Source organism: Equus asinus, chromosome 22, assembly GCF_041296235.1.
Source record: "Equus asinus isolate D_3611 breed Donkey chromosome 22, EquAss-T2T_v2, whole genome shotgun sequence".
In the NCBI taxonomy this organism is placed as follows: domain Eukaryota; kingdom Metazoa; phylum Chordata; class Mammalia; order Perissodactyla; family Equidae; genus Equus; species Equus asinus.
The window spans coordinates 68,040,439-68,059,343 of NC_091811.1; the positions used below are offsets into that span (position 1 = coordinate 68,040,439).

Below are 18,905 nucleotides of genomic sequence, written 5' to 3' on the forward strand. Positions count from 1 at the left end.
TTCACTGCCTTAAGGGACTAGAGAAATCAGAAAGTCAAGATGAGCATCTGGAACCTGCTAGAAATGGTATTTACTCAGAATGACCATCACAGGGTTTATGAACTAGCGCTGGATCATGCCCCTGAGAAAAGTCCTCTAGAGCAGCGGGGTCAGGGTGTGGTCTGTGCACCAGCGCCAGGCCACCAACGGTTCCTTACCTGTTCAAACAAAGTCAGTGCAGAAACTGGGAGTAAGTGTTGGGGGACTTTTACAGCAGGGATATTGCTATGGCAACCAGGCGTTGGATTTGGTATTTGACACAAGTACTACTCTGCAGTGGGGTGAAAGTAAAAACCTGGTCTACAAAGAGTTGGAGAAGGGCCGTCACCAGCCCTGTGGGGAGAAAGTGAAGGAGTGGCCAGGGTGAACCACAAGGTGAGTCGATTGTGAGGAACTCTGTGGTTGCCTCAGCCTGGCCTCTTGGTTACTTCGTTCAGGGCAGGGTCTTCTGTGAGCCGCTCTGAGTTCGCAGACCTCCCCAGCCCATGAGAGCCTTGGAGCTTAGTGGGGGGACGAAGTGCCTGGGGCAATAAGATTGGGCGTCTCATGTACACCTCATTAATCCAGTGGTCTGCTCAACGTCTGATAGATACTTCAAACTAAACATACCCAAAACTGAGCTGATCTTCCCCCGGGCCCCAAACCCACTCCTCCCACAACATCATCTTATCGTTTTCTCAGATGGAAATCTTGGAGTCATTACTGACGTTTCTTTTTCTCGCCTATGTGTCCAGTCTGGCAGGCTGGTTGGCTCTACCTTCCAAACATCTCCAGAAACCAAACTCGTTGTACCATTTCTCCTGCTATTGCAGAGGCCTCCTTAAGGGTCTCCCCACTTTACCCTTGCTCTCCAAAGTCTGTTCTCAGTGCAGCAGCCACAGTGGTCCCTTCACGTCACCCCTCTGCTCGGAACCCTGCAGTCGCACACCATTTTACTTGAAAAGCCAAACCTCGTGGCAGCCTCAGGGCCACGTAGCATGTGACCTCATCTCGTCTCACCCTTGGCCGCCGCCTCTGCCTCTGCCACTGGCCTTCATGCTGTCGCTCCCGAACATCCCGGTGTGCTCCCACCCCGGGGTGTCTGCTCAGCTCTGCCTGGAAAGCCCTTCCCCCATCGTCTGTGTGGCTCTCTCACTTCCTTCTCGTCTTTCCTCAAAAACCTCACCTTTTCAGGGAGGCCTGGCTGATCTTCCGCCACAGCTGCTCTCACCCTCTTTCCCAGCACTCTAGACTCTCCTCACCCTGCCCTGCTTTTTCTTGTTTGCACAGAACTTGTAACTTCTTGTTGGAACCATTTTAATGCACTCGTCTATTGTTCACTGCCCCTGCCCCACCGGAAGGTAAGCGTCACAGGGGTCGGGGGGCTGTTTGTTGGTAAATACGGAGCCAGGCGCTGAACAGATACTTGGCAGGTGAGTGAACGCATCTCCCTGCGGCCGTGAGTCCCCTTGGAGAGTCCCCCTGAGCCTCGCTGCTGCCTTAGGAAGGCGGGTGAGGGAGCAGGAGGGTGAAGAGCGATCAGGAGGGAACGCGGGGCTGGATTACCCACTGAGAACTGCAGGAGCTCCTCATGCTCCGCTCCAGCGGCAGCCTCCCAGTCTCCCTGTCTGTCAGTCCTCCTGTCTGTCATCCTTCCATTCTGGATGGGCCAGAAACAGAGGTGACAGGTGAAGGGTCAGAGCTCACCCGCTGACAACTTCTGGGCTTCACGCAGGCGCAGCAGGACGGCGCACGAGTGGCTGGATCTCCTTCTCCCCGTTAAAGTGTGCTTGTGCCGGGGCTGCGCACGAGTGGCTGGATCTCCTTCTCCCCGTTAAAGTGTGCTTGTGCCGGGGCTATGGGGTCTCCATCAGAGCAGGTGTGGGAGCACGAGTCCAGACCGTCCCTCGAATCTTCTCAACTGAAAGTTGGAAAGGAGGAAAAAAGAAGCAAGGAAAAGGTTTAGCAGGTGGAAAACAAAATAAGATGTCACAATTACGTTCAAATATATCAGTACTCACACCGGCATCCATGTTAAGCATGGGTGTTTAAAGATGAGGACTTTAGATAGATAAACAGAATCTAACTCGGTGCTTTTTGTAAGAAACTTTCCTAAAAAGAAGAAAAATCTAGGCTAGTAATATCAGTATCAGACAGATTAGAATTTAAGGGAAAAAGTATTAACAGGCTCAAAGAGGGTTTCTTCCCTTAAAGGACAATCCACCAAGAACATAACCAATCATGAACAACATAAATAGCACTAAGATTAAAAGGAAATCCAAGGTTTTTAACACACCTCCATCAGAAATTGCTGGAGCAAGCGCTGGAAGGTAGGAAACGTGCGTAGTGGGCTTCCTGAGGCCCTCCCCGCGCCAAGCAGGGGGCACACGCACTTTCCAAGGACTTGTGGGACGTTCACGGCAGTGAAGATGAGCAGAGATGATAGCATAAGTAGTTGGTAGGTTTAACTGAAAAAGTTTTTGCTTTCTATACATTTCTTAAAACAATAAAAATTTATGTAAACCGTCTTTTATTAAGATACTTAATGCTGGGAATGTACCATAATATTGAACGGTAAGATTTCAAGGTACAGGTATTGGACCAGGTGACCTTGAGAGGAGGCTTCGGAAGTCACTGCAGGTGAGGTTAGAGGTATGGGGACTGGACTCTGAGCCAGGACAAGGGGCCGGCCCGGGAGAGGGTGCAAGCACAGTCTGAGGAGGACAGCTCAGGAGGAGGGGACTGAAGCCATTTGCAAAACTTCCCCGGGGAGTTAAAAGAGTAAATAAATGGGATTAATAAAGAAATATGGATTCCTGCTAAGCATAGAGGGAGTGACCAGGAGGGACATTTCGGGCCACTTCTCTGGCCCCAATTTTTAGTTTCTAATACTATTCCTAATGCAGGCTATCTGGTTATCCCAGATCAGTTACTCTCTTTATTTAAATTAGTTCTGGAACTTTGTTTTAAAATCTCAATGCATAATTTTCGAAGTCACACTTTTTAGTAAAAATTTAAATATTTCTGTACGCTATTCTGAGAGCCTGCCAGCGTCTCTAATTTGGAGAACTTTCTCCCTCAGACCTAAGGTCGAAGGAATGTGGTTTGCTGCCCTCAGCCTATGAAAAGGACGCTTGTCTTAGACAGAGCCCTGATTCAGAGGAACAGAGTCGGACTCTGGGCCAGCCTGGCCTGACTGCGCAGTCGTGACACGGAGCGGGGAAGCAGGAAGGCCTGGCCGAAGCTGTGGCTGCCGCAAATGTGTTTGAGGGAAGAAAAATTCAGGTTGAATTTCTTAAGAGCATTATTTTTAAAAGTATAAGATTTGTGATTGCAATATAAACCTAAGTCACTTTGGGAGTGAATACAAGGAGTTTCTCTGAATAATTCCGCTGAAAAATTTCTCTCACCTTGAGCCGCATTGACTTTTTTTCCCCTAAATTGAACACTTTTTTTTTTTTAAAGATTGGCACCTGAGCTAACAACTGTTGCCAATCTTCTTTTTTTCTGCTTTTTCTCCCCAAATCCCCCCAGTACATAGTTGCATATTTTAGTTGTGGATCCTTCTAGTTGTGACATGTGGGACGCCACCTCAGCGTGGCCTGATGAGCGGTGCCATGTCAGCGCCCAGGATCCGAACCGGCGAAACCCTGGGCCGCCGAAGCGGAGCACGCAAACTTAACCACTTGGCCACGGGGCTGGCCCCTGCATTGATTCTTTATGGAACTTTTGTCTTGTTCTAAATAAGATATAGACAGAGCAGAGAGCTGTGAAGCTGAACAGTCTGCTCTGACAAGTTCCTCTGTACAGGTTGCTCGTTGAGTGACTTCCCTGACGCCCCTGGTGGTCTGATAAGGAGGTTACAGAAGTACAACGCCCTACTGCCAAGTCCATGCTGACCGGCAGGAAGGTTGTCATTCCCTCTCTAGGAGCGAGTCACCTGAGAGCCCATGGGCACGGGGACCTAACTGTCTGCTTGGGTGGGAAAGGGCAACCTTCCCTCAAACAGAGCAATGAGACCACCCATGTCACATTGAGATGTTCGTGTGGATCCAGCAGCATCTCACCCATCTTCTCTCTGTGGAATCGTCTCTGCTGTGCTCGTCTCAGCCCACCCCAATCCTACCCCCAGGCACTGGCTGAAGGATCAGACCCAGCTCAGAAAATCACCAGCGCTTGAGGTCAGACGTCCTCCCTGATTGGGGGCTCTCTGTCCTCTGGAATGCAGCAGAACCCTCGTCCCCACTAAGAGACTCACCGCGGTCCAGGGGTTCGCCATCTGGTCGTTAGCCCTCATCGTGGACCCTTGCTTCTCACCAGGGAGCCCTGCGCTGAGCTTCTGGAAGTCACGTGGTTCCATCGAGGCATGGGCCTGTGCCCTCTGTCTCCTGACGATAAAGAACATACAGTATCTGCTTGATTGATTTTCTCCTGTGTCTTTTGTAATACCTGCTAGACTCTCAGCTCCACCGGGCAGGGGCTTGTCTGTTCTGCCCACCTTTGTACCCCAGCACTGGCACGGTGCCTGGCACGCCCCACGTGTTCAGCGGTTATCTGTTGAATGATTGAGGGATTAAACGTCCGGTTTAACTGGACACACGGACATACGACCGTAGTGAGGACTGTGTTACTTCACCTGGTCTTTTATTCCCTTTTCCACAAATGTTTATTCAGCACTGACGATGGCAGGCGCTTTGTCAGATGCTGGGAATACAAAATCCCTGGGCGAAGCGGTCTAACCAAGAGGACTTTCCCGACCGGGTAGACTCTCGGAAGCGGTCCTGTGTTCGGTTGGTGGCATGGGTCATGAGTCCTTTGCAGGCAGGCAGCACCCTGTACTAAACCCAGAGAAGCGGGAAGAAATGGGAGGCGTTGCCTTCATCGCAGACCCTCGATCTGAAGGGCAGAGGACATGACCATATCCCAAACACTGAACTGCCCTGCGAGAACGCGTCTATGAACAAGGAAATATTAACACACCACCAACTGTGGCAAAGACCTCAGCTCCCTGAGTCACTGAGCGACCGCCACTCACAGCGTCTGTCGGTTCCCCTCCACCTGCAGGGCCCTCCCCACCCTCTGCGTGGCTCACTGCCCGCACGCACGCAGAGCTCGGCAGTCTGTATCTGCATCTGTGTGTCCGGATGCCCTGTTAGTCTCTTTTAAGAGCCCAGTTCTTTTCCTTCCTTTCCTTCCATCCCAATTTGCAATTACATGTTTGTTTCTGGTCTTTCTCCTTCACTGCACTGCCAGCTCCGAAAAGGCGAGGACTTTGTGCATTTTGATCAGGTTCTCTTTCAGATGCCTTGTGCTGTGTCAATAAATATTTGTCAAATGTATGAATTAAGGATCACAGCCAAATCCTGCTTAAGATGTTTTGATACCTGGCTGAGAGGACTGCAGTGGTCATTCGAGAACCCCCGTGCGACTGGCCACACAGGATTTCTCTCTCCATCCAGCTAAATGACTGTTTTCTCCTGTGCTGGACAAAGTTCTGCTCTAGATCCTGGTTTACTTTTTTTTTTTTTTTTACTTTATTTGTTTATTTTTAATTGTGATAAAGACTCTAGTTTACTTTTTTAAAATTGATATTTAAATTTTAAGTGATTTATTTCCACAATTTAAGTGATATTAGTTTTACTGAAATTTTAGAAATAAATGTTTTTAAACATCCACTGATTCAGAAAACCTATCACAAATCAAGTAAATTGATACTCTTAAATAAACGTCCATTGGTCTGTCTTGTATTTTGTTGGGGTTTTTTTGCTTGCTTTTGTTTTTCATTTTTATTGAGCTATAATTGGCAGATAACATTGTGTAGGTTTAAGGTGTACGACGTGTTGGTTTGACACACGTATTGCAATATGATCACCACAGCGTTAGCTAACGTCTCCATCGCCTCACGTACTTCTCGTTTCATTTTGTGGGGAGAACAGTTAAGATCTAGTCTCTCGGCAACGCTGAAGTCAATAATCCCGTGTTGTTAACTGTAGTCACGGTGCTCTGCGCTCACGCTCCAGAACTTATTCATCTTCTAACTGCTGGTTTTTACCCTTTGACCAACATTTCCCCGATTCTCCCACCCCCTCAGCCCTACCTTTAAAAATAGACAATGATTTACTTTTAAAAATTATAATTTTTGTTCCTATTTTTATGTGGCGTTTTTGGGTTTATGTCTTCAATGACTGAACAGCGATGAAGACACTTTTAAGTGAGGTGGTGAGAGAGGAAACAGCCTCACCAAGGTCTTTAAATGGGCGACAGCCTCTAAGCTTGAAAACAAAACCACAGTTAGATTGTGGCATTTTCTGGTCGTTAGAGGGAGCCACCGCGACCCTCGGCTTTCTAAATCGTAAACTTACAGAGAAGCTTCCTTGTCTGTCATCTTAAAACCACAGCCTCTTGAAAGTATTTAAATTAAATTTTAGTTCAGAGATTTCCCTTAAATAGGGAAGATCCTAACAGGTAGAGAGGAATGAAACACTAGTCAAGTGGTTTACATTTTGACATGCAGAAATGCTGCTTATCAGAATCTGAATTCATTTTCAGATGTTTCAGAGAGGTTTGAAGGGCCCTGCTGTGTTTATTAACAACACAATGACCAGTTAGAAAACTAGGGAGGGAACCATCTACAAGGAAGGAATGACGACCGTCTGCGGGTCGGAGCCCTAAGAGTCCAGTGACTAGGCAGGTTGCAACACGTGGATTTTCCTTTTAAAAAAACCATTCTGTGCTGATTTCTCATTTTGGCCCCGGCAATTACTTCTCAGCCTATAATTGTGCGTGCTCTTTCATTTCCTCCTCTAATGATAGAGGAAGCTGCAGTTGCTAAATGTTTGCGCTGAAAATATCAGACAGGGCAACTACCCCAGGAAGGGGATGAGCACAGGCAGGGCAGGTGCCAGGAGGCTATCTAGCTCCTACATCCTTTGCCTTACTCCAGCTTGTTCCTTTTGTCTTCCTTTCCTATCTTATTTAGTTTTTTCTTAACCTTTTCTGCCGCCCTTTTCCTTCCACACACCTCGAGCTTAGAGCTGAAGCACTGGAGGGCGCTTCTGCTCCACACAGGAATATTCACACGAACAGACGAGACCCAGTGGTCCCTGAAATGTGATGTGAAGAGAGTTCCTGTTTCTGTAAATGTAACATACGTGTTTCTCTAACTGACTAAAACAGTTCTGAAATGAAAAGTTAAATGGAAATTGTTTAACATATACAATTGGCAGACGTTTCGTTTTCATTTTCTTAGAGACCTCTACCTCTGTATCTTTCCCCATTACCCTCTTCCATTGATCGTAGGTTGATCAGAGGTCGTAGGTTGACTGGGGATGGTGAATCGGCTCATCCTCTCCTGGACCCAGAGAATCCCCTTGCAGCAGTTGATCCTGAGGAAGTTAAGATGTGCGCAAGGATTTTGGTCTAGGGACGTTGATCACAGCTATATTGGTTACAGCAACAAATTGGAAAGCACCTAAATGTTCCTGGTCTGCTCATCTGTGTGATTCCCCAGCCTTACTGGAAAGGCGTGGGGTTTTTACTGCATACTTGACCCCTGACCCTCAGTTGGTTGGAGGGGACCCTGGAAGTCCATGGACCTCTCCAGTTAATGACTGCTAGTCCTCTCACTTCTGAGTCCAAGCAGCTTGGTTTCCCCTCGGCTTTCAACCTGCTGGAATTGAACGTCCAACCTCTTGGGATTGCAACCCCCTCTACCTCCCAGTTGCTTAGTTACAAGGACCGTGATCTTTTAAAAAAGAATTATCGTAGTCCCCAGAGCTTAGCATTATAGTTAATAGGTACTTAGCAAATTTTTACTGAATGAGCGATTGAACGAATGAGATGTTTGTGGTCTGCCTTAAACCTGATTAACTCTACTTCAAGCTATAGGCCTGTATCTCTTTGCAGAAAGAAATCCTTTACACAGTAACCCATGGGGAAGAACTGACTGCGATTCACAGCATTTAACTTGTTCACCTGACAGAACAGCAGCGATGGTTCAGCCATCGGTTCATTCAACAGATGTGCTGTGTACCTTCTGTGTACCAGGCGCTGGAGGTAAAACCACAGAATTAGAAATTCAGAAACTGTATGGCTTGAGCTATTTAAACGACACAATTAAAGTCTCTTAAAGGACTGATTTGTACACCAGAATAGCAATTTCTCAATTCAGAAAAGTAGATGTGCCTGAAACACTCAGTTCCTCTCTGTGGGCATCCCCTCCGTTTGTATCAAGGTACCCGTCAAACTGGATAGGCCAGCAGAAAGTTTCCCAGGGGCGCATAGTCAGAGGTGAGGGAATGGACTAACGTAGAAAGCTGTTCCTTTCAAGCCACGGAAAGGCCTGGAAAATTTTATGTGTTTCTCCAATGAATCAATTATTCCTGTGCCAGGCAGTCACGACCCAGTTCTTACTATTTAATTCCCCTTTTTGTATACTCCTGTATGTGTGTTCTTCCAGACAGGCTCTGAAATAACTAAGTTACAATCTTCATTTTAAGGACGCATCCTGCTCGCTTAGATAAGTCTGGGGTACTCGCCTCATTTCAGCAGCCTTTTCTTGGTGTGGGTTCTTCCCGCAGAGGGCTGGTTCAGCCCAGTTAGGGCGAGACGTACAATAAGGATGGATCCCCTCTCGGTGGGGAAGTACTACGATTCAGTAATGGCATTGGGACAATCGATCATTTGTTTTAATAAAAATAAAGTTAGATTCTCTACCTAACACCATTCACAGAAATAAATTCTGGAGGGATTACAGACCCACACATAAAAGACAGAACCCTAAATGTATCAGAAGAAATATAGGAGAATGTGTTTATGACTTTGGGAAACTAGAAGTCATTCTAAACCAGACTCTAAATGTGAAAGACATAAAGGAGGGGCCAGCCCTGTGGTGCAGCGGTTAAGTTTGCACGCTCCACTTCGATGACCTGGGGTTTGCCAGTTTGGATCCTGGGTGCAGACCTACACACCGCTTGTCAAGCCCTGCTGTGGCAGGCGTCCCACATATAAAGTAGAGGAAGATGGGCACGGATGTTAGCTCAGGGCCAATCTTCCTCAAAAAGAAAAAAAAAGACGTAAAGGAATATATCGTTGTTTGCCTCAAATTTATCCATACTGATAAATTTGAAAGCGTGTCAAAGTTCTCTACTGTGAAAGACATCATAAGCAAAGTGACAAGACTGATATGTTTGAATAACACGTCCAACATGCTTAAATGAAGTTAAAAGGCAAGGGACAGATTAGGAGATAACATTGGCCATACGTGTAACACAGAAGGGAATAGCATTTAGATCTATAAAGCACCCCTACAAAAAAGAAAAACTCAGGGCTGGCCCGGTGGCACAGTGGTTAAGTACGCATGTTCTGCTTTGGTGGCCTGGGGTTTGCCAGTTTGGATCCTGGGTGTGGACATGGCACCGCTTGGCAAGCCATGCTGTGGCAGGCATCCCACATATAAAGTAGATGAAGATGGGCATGGATATTAGCTCAGGGCCAGTCTTCCTCAGCAAAAAGAGGAGGATTGGCAGCAGATGTTAGCTCAGGGCTAATCTTCCTCAAAAAAAAAAAAACCCAAAAATACTCAAATAAACCAATGGGACCATGGAAAAATAATAGCATAAGTTATTGATAGAAAAATAAATACAGTTAGCCAGTGAACACATGAATAGAAGCTGAAGCTCACCACTTATTGGGGAAAATTGGTTATGTTTAGAATATTAGGATAACAATTTTCAACCATTATATTTGCAAAAATTAAACACATTAATAAAGTATATTGACGTGGGTATGGGAAAACGTACACACACCTGCCAACGGGAATATAAAACTGATACAGCCATGTTTAAGGGCAGTTTGACAGTATTGAGTAAAATAAAATTACGCATATGCTATGAGCCAGCAATTCTACCCATTAGTGTCTACTTTTGAAAACCACTGGCGCTTGTGCACAAGGAAACACGTACAAGCATGTCATTGCAGAGTCCCTCACAGGGAAAGCCTGGAGACACTGAACCACGAAAGAAGAATGGCTCATACAGCGTGCACTCCAGCTACATATGCAGCAGTGTGAGGCGTTAAGGGAGTGTGGTAGGGCCGTGCCGGCCGGGATAGCTCTCCACAGTGCCCACTTGGGGAAAAAGAAAGTTGGATATATTGCTATGATACCTTTTTAGGTAAAAAGAAAAGAAACCACACCACAGAATGAAATTGTGTGTTTCCTAAAGGACACAGGCCAATGTGTGTAAGTGAGGAAAGGAGAACTGAGAGGACGCTAACCGACTTGTAAGCCAGGTTGCCTCTGGGGTAACGAGGGACAGGGAGGTGGGTGGAGTCTGAAGGGGATTTGGCCTCAACTATAATGTTGCCTCTTTTTTAACAAGGAGAATTTATGTATTATTTACTTAAATTTTATTTTTAAAAATTAAGTCAGTTTTCTGGTTAACTGACATAGACCAATGTGTATACTCCCTTTAAACAGACGGAGATCCTCCATAAAAGATCAAATAAAATTTAAATACATATACACTTACAAATTCAAAGGCAGACACATGTATGTCTATAGCATAACTTGAAATCAAGAAACAGATATTTTCTTTTGTACCAGAAATAAAAAGGCGCCCCCCGAAATGTAAGCGTGAATACTACTGGGAGACCAACTCAGAGAGAGGAGCAGGGTGGAGGGAATCTAGAGGAGACTGAACATCTCTGTTTGTCCGTTCATTCATTCATTCATTCATTCAGCTAGCTATTTCATTTTAGAACCAGAACATTTATTGCATGACTGACCGTTGAAATCCTGAAGATGAACTGTTAGGTGCCACAGGCACCCATGAACATTTCTATCTAAAGGACACTGGACACTGTCTCACTTGACTGTTTAAGTGATCAGATCCACTCAGACTGATGTTGGACAGTTAAGTAATGCCCTATTAAACCCCAGGTGGGCTCGGGAAGGCTCGTGGGCAGAGCCGCAGTGTTCCTTTTCACTTGCCTCTCGGAGCTGTGGCGAGGTAAACGTGCCGCCCGCTACTTACACAACAGTCCGCTGCGATGTTGTTTGTGGATCTCTTTCCCGCATGTTTTCAGAGCCGGCTGTGGTCACGGCCACGAGAGCTGGTGAGGCAGTGTCCTGTTTGCTCCAGCGGTGACAGTAAGCGTACTGCACTGCCAGACTGCCAGGGAGGGGACCCCAGCTGGCCACTGCGGCACACGTGCTGCGGGCCGGTCATTTGTGCTTCTTTAGCTTAACTTTCTGCTGTTTATCTTGGGTTCTAGAGAAGAGTTTGACCCAAGAATGTCTGACATAATCACATAAGTGATAGTGTTGGCTCACAATAAAGAAGCAAAGAATATCATGGCATTTTTTGAAAAGCGAGTGTCACAGGGACCTGAATTAGGGGACCGACCAATAGAAGTTGGCTGTCCCCTTCTAGATCTAGCCGCGTTAGAAAAAATCTGAAGATCCCTATGCCTCTGAGGCAGCTCCTCATCGTGGAGAAGGCACCGTGTCTTTTTACCCTCTTTGAAGGTCAGCGTCAGAAACCCCTGGAGCCGGCTGCGGTGGTTGGCCAGTGCCAAACACCCGGAGACCAGCAACAGGTAATCCTAGCAGTCAGGCAGAGGCTGCTGACCTTGAGGGCGGGGATTCTCTGACCCACTCGAGGCATGCACGGAGCATGGCAACACGAGCCGCCTGCCTGGGGAGGAAGGCTTCGGTGCCACCAAGGACTGCCCTCGAGTCCTGCTGGGTGGTGCTACTTTTGTGGGATTCTCATATGAAGCCCGTGCTGACCTGCCCTTCAAAGACACCCATCTCTGCCTGAGCTGTCAGATTTGCCAATGCTGAGTTGTACCATAATTATTCACTCAATGAAAAATCATATCAGTCAGATTCTCAGTGGTAAGTAACAGAAACCAACCATTTTAGCTTGCTAGGGCTGCCTTAACGAAGCGCCATGAACCAGGTGGCTGAGAAGAATAGAAATTTATCGTCTCGCAGTCTGGAGGCCAGACGTCCGAAATCAAGGTGTCAGCAGGGTCGTGCTCTCTCTGAAGGTGCTGGGAAGGCTCCGTTCCAGGCGTCTCTCCCAGCTTCCGAGAGCTCCTTGGATTGTGGCAGCGTAACTCCGGGCGCTCTCCCTGTGGGTCTGTGTGTCCAAATTTCCCCTTTTTATAGGGACCCCAGTCCTAGTGGATTAGCGGCCCAGCCTACTCCAGTATGACTTCCTCTTAACTAATTATGTCTGCAACAACACAAATAAGGTCACATTCTGAGATAAGGGGGTTAGGACTTCAACACATGAATCTTTGGGGACCCAGTTCAACCCATAACACCAACCTTGTGTGATTTACGGGGGGAAGAAAAAGACTATTAACAGGATATTGCCTCACAGAGTCATTGGAAAGGCTGATGAACCAGATGGGAAAGTGGGCAGGTCCAGAGGAGGCTGGGCAGCAGCCAGAACCACAGCCCAAATCATGCCCCAAACCAGCCCGGTGCGGACGTCCTGGCCTCTGCAGGACCCTGGGCACCACCACTTATGCTGCCCCAGAATCTCGGAGCTGCCATGCTGCAGCTTCCAGATACCTTGAGCCGCCCGATCCAAGGATGGGCATTCCGAGATCTTGCCTTTGTATTCCTAGTCCCTAATTCTAAATCTGCCTCAGCAGCCCACGTCCCAGCTGCAGGGGGGCTGGGAAAGCAAGCATCTGTAGTTTTGCTTTTAGTAGTGGGAGGAGGGGCTGCCTCACCAACACACACAGTGGAGAATTCGTCAAACACAGGAAGGAGGTTCAGAGGCCCAGGGTCCAGAGAGAACACAGATGTCCACTCCGAGTACGTTTATCCTCTCTGCTGTTGTTCAGGAGTGGAGCCACTACAATCCCAATGTGTGGGCCATAAGTAATTCGTTATATTGCTGGGCCTAGGCCTGCATTAGGACATGGTGATGAGTGTTTTAATTTGCACTTACTGCAGTTTTTTAGAACACATCCCTAATATTAAATAATATATTATATATTAGGGTTGAAAAGGGCAACATAATTACAGATACAGTAAAGACTCCTATATCAGATGATCATAATATAAACGGTCATACCCCAAAAACGGAAAGCTGTGATGAAATGGATCGTTCTCAAGAAAAAAATATAAATTAACAAAATTGACTTTAGGAGAAACAAGAAATTGAAGCAACAATCATTAAAGAAATTGAAATTTCTTTAGTAGTCAAAAATCTCCAACATCAAAAGACATCTCCAGGCCTGGATTGTTTCCTAGACCAGTTTTATCAAGCCTTTAAAGAACAGGTAATTCCAGTTTTGTACAAACTGTTTCAGAGAATAGAAACAACTACTTGTAAGACCATTAAAACTATGATCTCAAAACTAGACCAAAGTTTACAAGGAAATAACAATATAGACCCATCTCAAAAACCTAGACAAAAAATTCCCAATTAAAAATATCAGTATAAAGAGTTTCTTATTGGGGTTCTACTGAAATCCAATGTGTTTTGTTGGATGTACCATGTCAGCCCCTTTTTCTCTGGGAATTGGTCTCCCTCAATGACACCTCAATCCAAATCCATCATTTCCCAGTTCTTTTAGTTATTAAAAGTTTCACTTCAGTTATTAAGACTGACTCCTCCATTTCGAAACTTAAATTCACGTTTGCTTCAAAGCTTTCCTCCCTCAGCCACCACAGCAGACTGAAGTTGTGGCTCTGGGGACCTTACACTGAGGATGGGGATATGGGATGTGGGGCATGGATCTGCTTGTCACATCCCACTCCCTCTTTCCTGTTCTTGCTTGTGGTACGCAGAGTTCCAAAAATGACCCTCAATGACTGCCTCTGTACAACCCCGTCCCCTTGGTGTGTGCGTAGATCCTGTGACGATGGTGAGATATTATGCCTAGGCTTATGTTACATTACATGGCCAAAAGGGAGATTATCTGGGTTGGCCCACTTTAATCGCAGGGAGCCTTTCAACGCAGTTTCCTCTGGCCGGTCATAGAGGAGTGAGTCAGAGATCTGAACGATGGGGGAGACTGAGCGCACTGTGGCTGGCTTGCAGGCGAAGGGGCCATGCAGCAAGGAATGCAGGCAGCCTCGAGGAGCTTCCGGCAGCCCCGCTGACAGCCAGCAAGGAAGAGGGGCCAGAGTTCTACAATCGCCAGGAGCTAAATTTGGACAACGATCTCGAGAAGCTAGAAAGCAGGCTCTTCCCTAGAGCATCCAGATCAGAGTCCACGCTGTCCCTCGAGTTTGGCTTCATGAGACCCGGAGCAGAGGAATCCAGTTGGGTTTACTGGACTTCTGACACACACAACTGTGAGCTCTTTCATTTGTGTTGCTTTAAGCCACTACATTTGTGGTACTTTGTTACGCAGAATAGAAACCTACTGCATCCCTCCTTTGGTGTTGGGGTGGGAAGGAGGAAGGAGGGGAAAATGACCTTTCCTTACGTGACTGCCCTTGAAAGTTGGGTGCCCTTTCATCAGCTGGACGTAACCATGGTTCCTCTATATGAACAATCTCAGCTCGGTGATGGAGTCATTTCTGTGCCCTTTCTGTTGGCTGTCCTGGCTTCTCTGTTTAATACCAGTTGGACATCAGTTCCCTGCATGTGGCAGGTGTCCACAAGCTAGTTCTTCAAAGGGTCCTGGGGCATGGTCCTGGCAGGAAGTTGGATAGCAGATGCTGAATGCAGCTCAACTTCTTTTGCCCCAACTCAGCACATTCCACCACTAGACATCCAGTAGTCTCTTGCTGCCAGAGTTCCATTACCGAGGCAGTGGCCATCTTCAAGGCTAACAGCAAAACTCCTTACATCCCTGCCATCTTCTTCAGGGACCACAGACCTGTGGGAAACGCCAGCAACTTTCCACACCAAAGTGGGGTGGAGCGCTACTCGACCTCACCGTGTCTCTTCTGCCAGTTGAGTAGCTCAGCGACTTTCAGACAAGCTGTGATCACAAATGTCAGATTTAGTCAGGAGGTATCGGGGGTTATAAACTCTTCATTCATCCAAAAGGTGACCTATGTTTTTTCTGATACTTCCTTAAAACTCACAATAACAAAAGTCATCAAACTGGTTCAGCCTGTATTGCCCCCATGGGAACCAGAGCCTCAGGTCAAGAATTTGGCCTTATTTCAACTTAACCTTGGAGAACTGAGTAACTGTTTTCCACGGGACAATATCCCCAGTGAAACCCCTGAAATATTTGGTAACCTCTAAGAACAGGACAAGATATCAATTATGTTCCATATCATCCTGTTACATTATTCTTGTTACAAATTCATCAGTCTTAAAAAAAAAAAAGACTCTATAACTAAGTAGAGTTTATCAGAGTAAATACAGGATAGTTCAGTATTAGAAATCTATCACTGTAATCTTCCCATATTAACAGATTAAGGAGAAAAGCCACAAGATCATCCCCAGATGCATAAAGAAGCATTAGATAAAGTTGAACATTCATATTTTTTAAAAAAAACTAGGAATAGAATGAAACTTTTATAATGTAATAAAGGGCATCTACCTAAAATTACAGCAAACATTAAACTTTAAAAGCATTTCAAAAATTATTTTATTGAGGTCATAATAGTTTATAACATTGTGAAATTTCAGGCTTACGTTATTATATCTCAGTTTCTGTATAGACTTTATTGTGCTCACCACAATAGTCTAGTTTTTATCTGTCACCGTACATATGTGTCCCTTTACCCCTTTTGCCCTTCCCCCACCCCCTTCCCCTCTGGTAACCACTGATCTGTTGTCTTTATCCCTGTCTTTATCTTCCACATAAAACGTAACACCATCAAGGTCCATCCATGTTGTTGCAAATGGAACGATTTTGTCTTTTTTATGGCTGAGTGCTATTCCATTGTATATATACCACATCTTCTTTATCCACTCATCAGTCTATGGGCACTTGGATTGTTTCCACATCTTGGCTATTGTGAATAATGCTGCAACGAACATAGGGGTGCATAAATCTCTTTGTATTGTTGATTTCCTGTTTTCTGGATAAATACCCAGTAGTGGGATAGCTGGATCATATAGTATTTCTATTCTTGATTTTTTGAGAAATCTCTATACTGTTTTCCATAGTGGGTGCATCAGTTTGCATTCCCACCAGCAGTGTATGAGGGTTCCCTTTAAAAGCATTTTTAGGGGCTGGCCCGTGGCCGAGTGTTTAAGTTTATGTGCTCCACTTCAGCTGCCCAGGGATTCACCGGTTCAGATTCTGGGCATGGACATGGCACTGCTCATCGACCCATGAGGCAGTGTCCCACATAGCATAACCAGAAGGACCTACGACTAGAATATACAACTATGTACTTTGGAGAGAAGTAGGAAAAAAAAAAAAAAAGATTGGTAACAGATGTTAGCTCAGGTGCCAATCTTTTAAAACAAAAATTCTTGAAAAAAAATAAAAGCATTTTTATTAAAGTCAGGAATATGGCAAGCATGCCCACATAAAATAATAATTGTTCTAATGGTTATAAGACAAGAAAATGATATGATATTAGAAAGAAAGAGACAAACTGATGACTTTTACAGATGGTATTGTTATTCACATAGAAATTCAAGAGCATCTGCTGAAAAACTAATAAGTATTTATGAAGCAAAATGCAGCTGTATTTCTGGCTATACGATCACAAGATACAAAAATCAATAATTCTCCCTGGTGTCAGAAATAACTAAATAGAAAAAATATATAATTTACGATAGCAATAAAAATTATCAATTACCTCAGGAAACAAACTAGCCAAAGGGCCAAGCCCCGTGGCACAGCGGTTAAGTTCCCACATTCCACTTTGGCCACCTGGGGTTTGCCAGTTCGGATCCAGGGCGTGGACCTACACACTGCTTGTCAAGCCATGCTGTGGCAGGCATCCCACATATAAAGTAGAGGAAGATGTGCAAGGATGTTAGCTCAGGGCCAGTCTTCCTCAGCAAAAAGAGGAGGATTGGTGGCAGATGTTAGCTCAGGGCTAATCTTCCTCAAAAAACCCCCACAAAAAACAACTAGCCAAAGATACAAGAGCCCTATGGAGAACATGATAAAACATTATTAAAGGATGTAATGGGAGACTGAAAACAGTGGAACCACATGTCATGTTCTTGTCTGGGAAGAATCCAGACTGAAAAGATGTCAAATTAATCTATTAACCCAATGCAATTTGAATCCAAATCCCAATAGGATTCTTTTTTATAACTTAGACCAACTGATTCTAAAAGTGACATCGAAGATGAGCCAAAACGACACTGAGAAAGATGAGGAGAGCTTTCTGTGTTAGATATTGAAACTCATTACTAGCGGCATACCCTGTGGCCCAGCGGTTCCTCTTGTATGTATGTGGCCCACTGTACATACTGTCTGTGGATTCACACACTTATAACTGATGTATAAAAACCGGGGCTCAGTGCACAGACATCAGACTGATCATTATGATTGCCTCCAGGAGGGAGGGAATGGGATTAAGAATGACAACAGGGGAATTTAAACTTTTTTTTAATGTTCTATTTTTTAAACATATCTGGAGCAGAAATGACAAATGTGAATTCTAGGCAGTGGTTACATTGGAGATGAATTGTTCTGTGAATGCTTCTGCATACTTTAAACTTGTCAAAATAAACAAAAAATTCGTTAATTCTCAAAATAGAAAGAAAAAGCTTGTATTTACATTCACTGTTTGCTGGGATTTTGCTTTTTAAGTAACACTATTCATCTCCAGATGTTTGGAAAGATATATGGAATTTGAACTACTTTTGTAATTTTAGACGGCCTCATAAATATTGTGAAAATTTCAGCATTCTAAATACTGTTTCTGAGATAAATCTTGTTTATTTTTCACCACTCTTTAAAGATTAGTCAGCTGTCACTAGTAAATGCAAGTGTGAAGTGGCCCTTGGACCTGGATAAAAGTCTACTCTGGATGTGTTTGCAGGGTTTAGGTCCCAAGGAATACAAAGATGCTCAAGGGATCTCCATCCCTTGGAAAGGAGGGTGTTGAGAAAATTACTGCTAAAAATTAAGCAGAAGTTTGCCCCCAGGAAAGCCTCAAGAAAGCCCAAGGGCAGAGTGACACAGGAAAACAACAGCTGGTCTGCATTTTTTTCTTGATGATAAAGTCACAAACAACAGGAACTGTTTTTAGAGTGAGCAGGTCCAGTGTGTTTTTCTCATTCCTCATTTTCTTTGACTTTCTGCTGGATTTGGTGTCGTTACTTGAGTCCTCTGTTGTTGTTTTTTTTGCTGAGGAAGATTAGCCCTGAGCTAACACCTGTGCCAACCATCCTCTATTTTTTATGTGGGACGCGGACACAACATGGCTGAGGAATGGTGTAAGTCCACGCCCAGAACCGAACCCACAAACCCAGATGCTGAAGTGGAGCACGCGAACTTAGCTGCTAGGCCACGGGGCAGCCCAAGTCCTCTGGTTTTTGAGACACCATTATGTGGGCCTGTGTTGGTTGGCCTCTGGTCATTCCTCCTTCTTTGCTGTTTCCATCCCTGCTGCCTTATTCCAGACCAGTCTCTTCTCTCCTTCCAGGAAGTCATCAGCTCTCAAGTGGTGAGCCGGTCATCCCCTCGAAAGCCCTGTCTCCAGCCTGAGCTTCAGGTCCGCGTTTCCTACCACCGAACTCTTCCTTCTGTGTTGCCTCATTCAAAGCTCAGCAACCACCCAGCTTTTCACTTCCTCCAAACGTTTTCTCAGCAGTATCATCATTCTCTTTGGGCAGAAGTTCAGAGTCATCCTGCCAGGTTCTATGACAGCAGGATATGACTGTCTTGTTCACTACCTGGGGTCTCGGGCAGTGCTTGGTACACACAGTAAGTTTTCAGTCAAACTAGTTTCCTGAAAGACAGAGTACTCCCTCATC

General features: G+C 45.4%; 2 long non-coding RNA genes across 2 annotated transcripts; one reads left to right on the plus strand and one right to left on the minus strand.

The window, feature by feature from the left end:
* Positions 1-310: 310 nt before the first annotated feature.
* On the plus strand, positions 311-3,238 carry LOC139041587 (uncharacterized). The gene is made up of 3 exons (XR_011497035.1): positions 311-414; positions 1,309-1,379; positions 3,101-3,238. It is a non-coding gene; the product is annotated as an uncharacterized lncRNA (long non-coding RNA).
* Positions 3,239-7,276: 4,038 nt separating this feature from the next.
* Positions 7,277-11,172, minus strand: LOC139041586 (uncharacterized). The gene is made up of 3 exons (XR_011497034.1): positions 11,052-11,172; positions 7,993-8,067; positions 7,277-7,403 (listed from the first exon to the last, which is right to left on the minus strand). It is a non-coding gene; the product is annotated as an uncharacterized lncRNA (long non-coding RNA).
* Between the last annotated feature and the right edge of the window lie 7,733 nt (positions 11,173-18,905).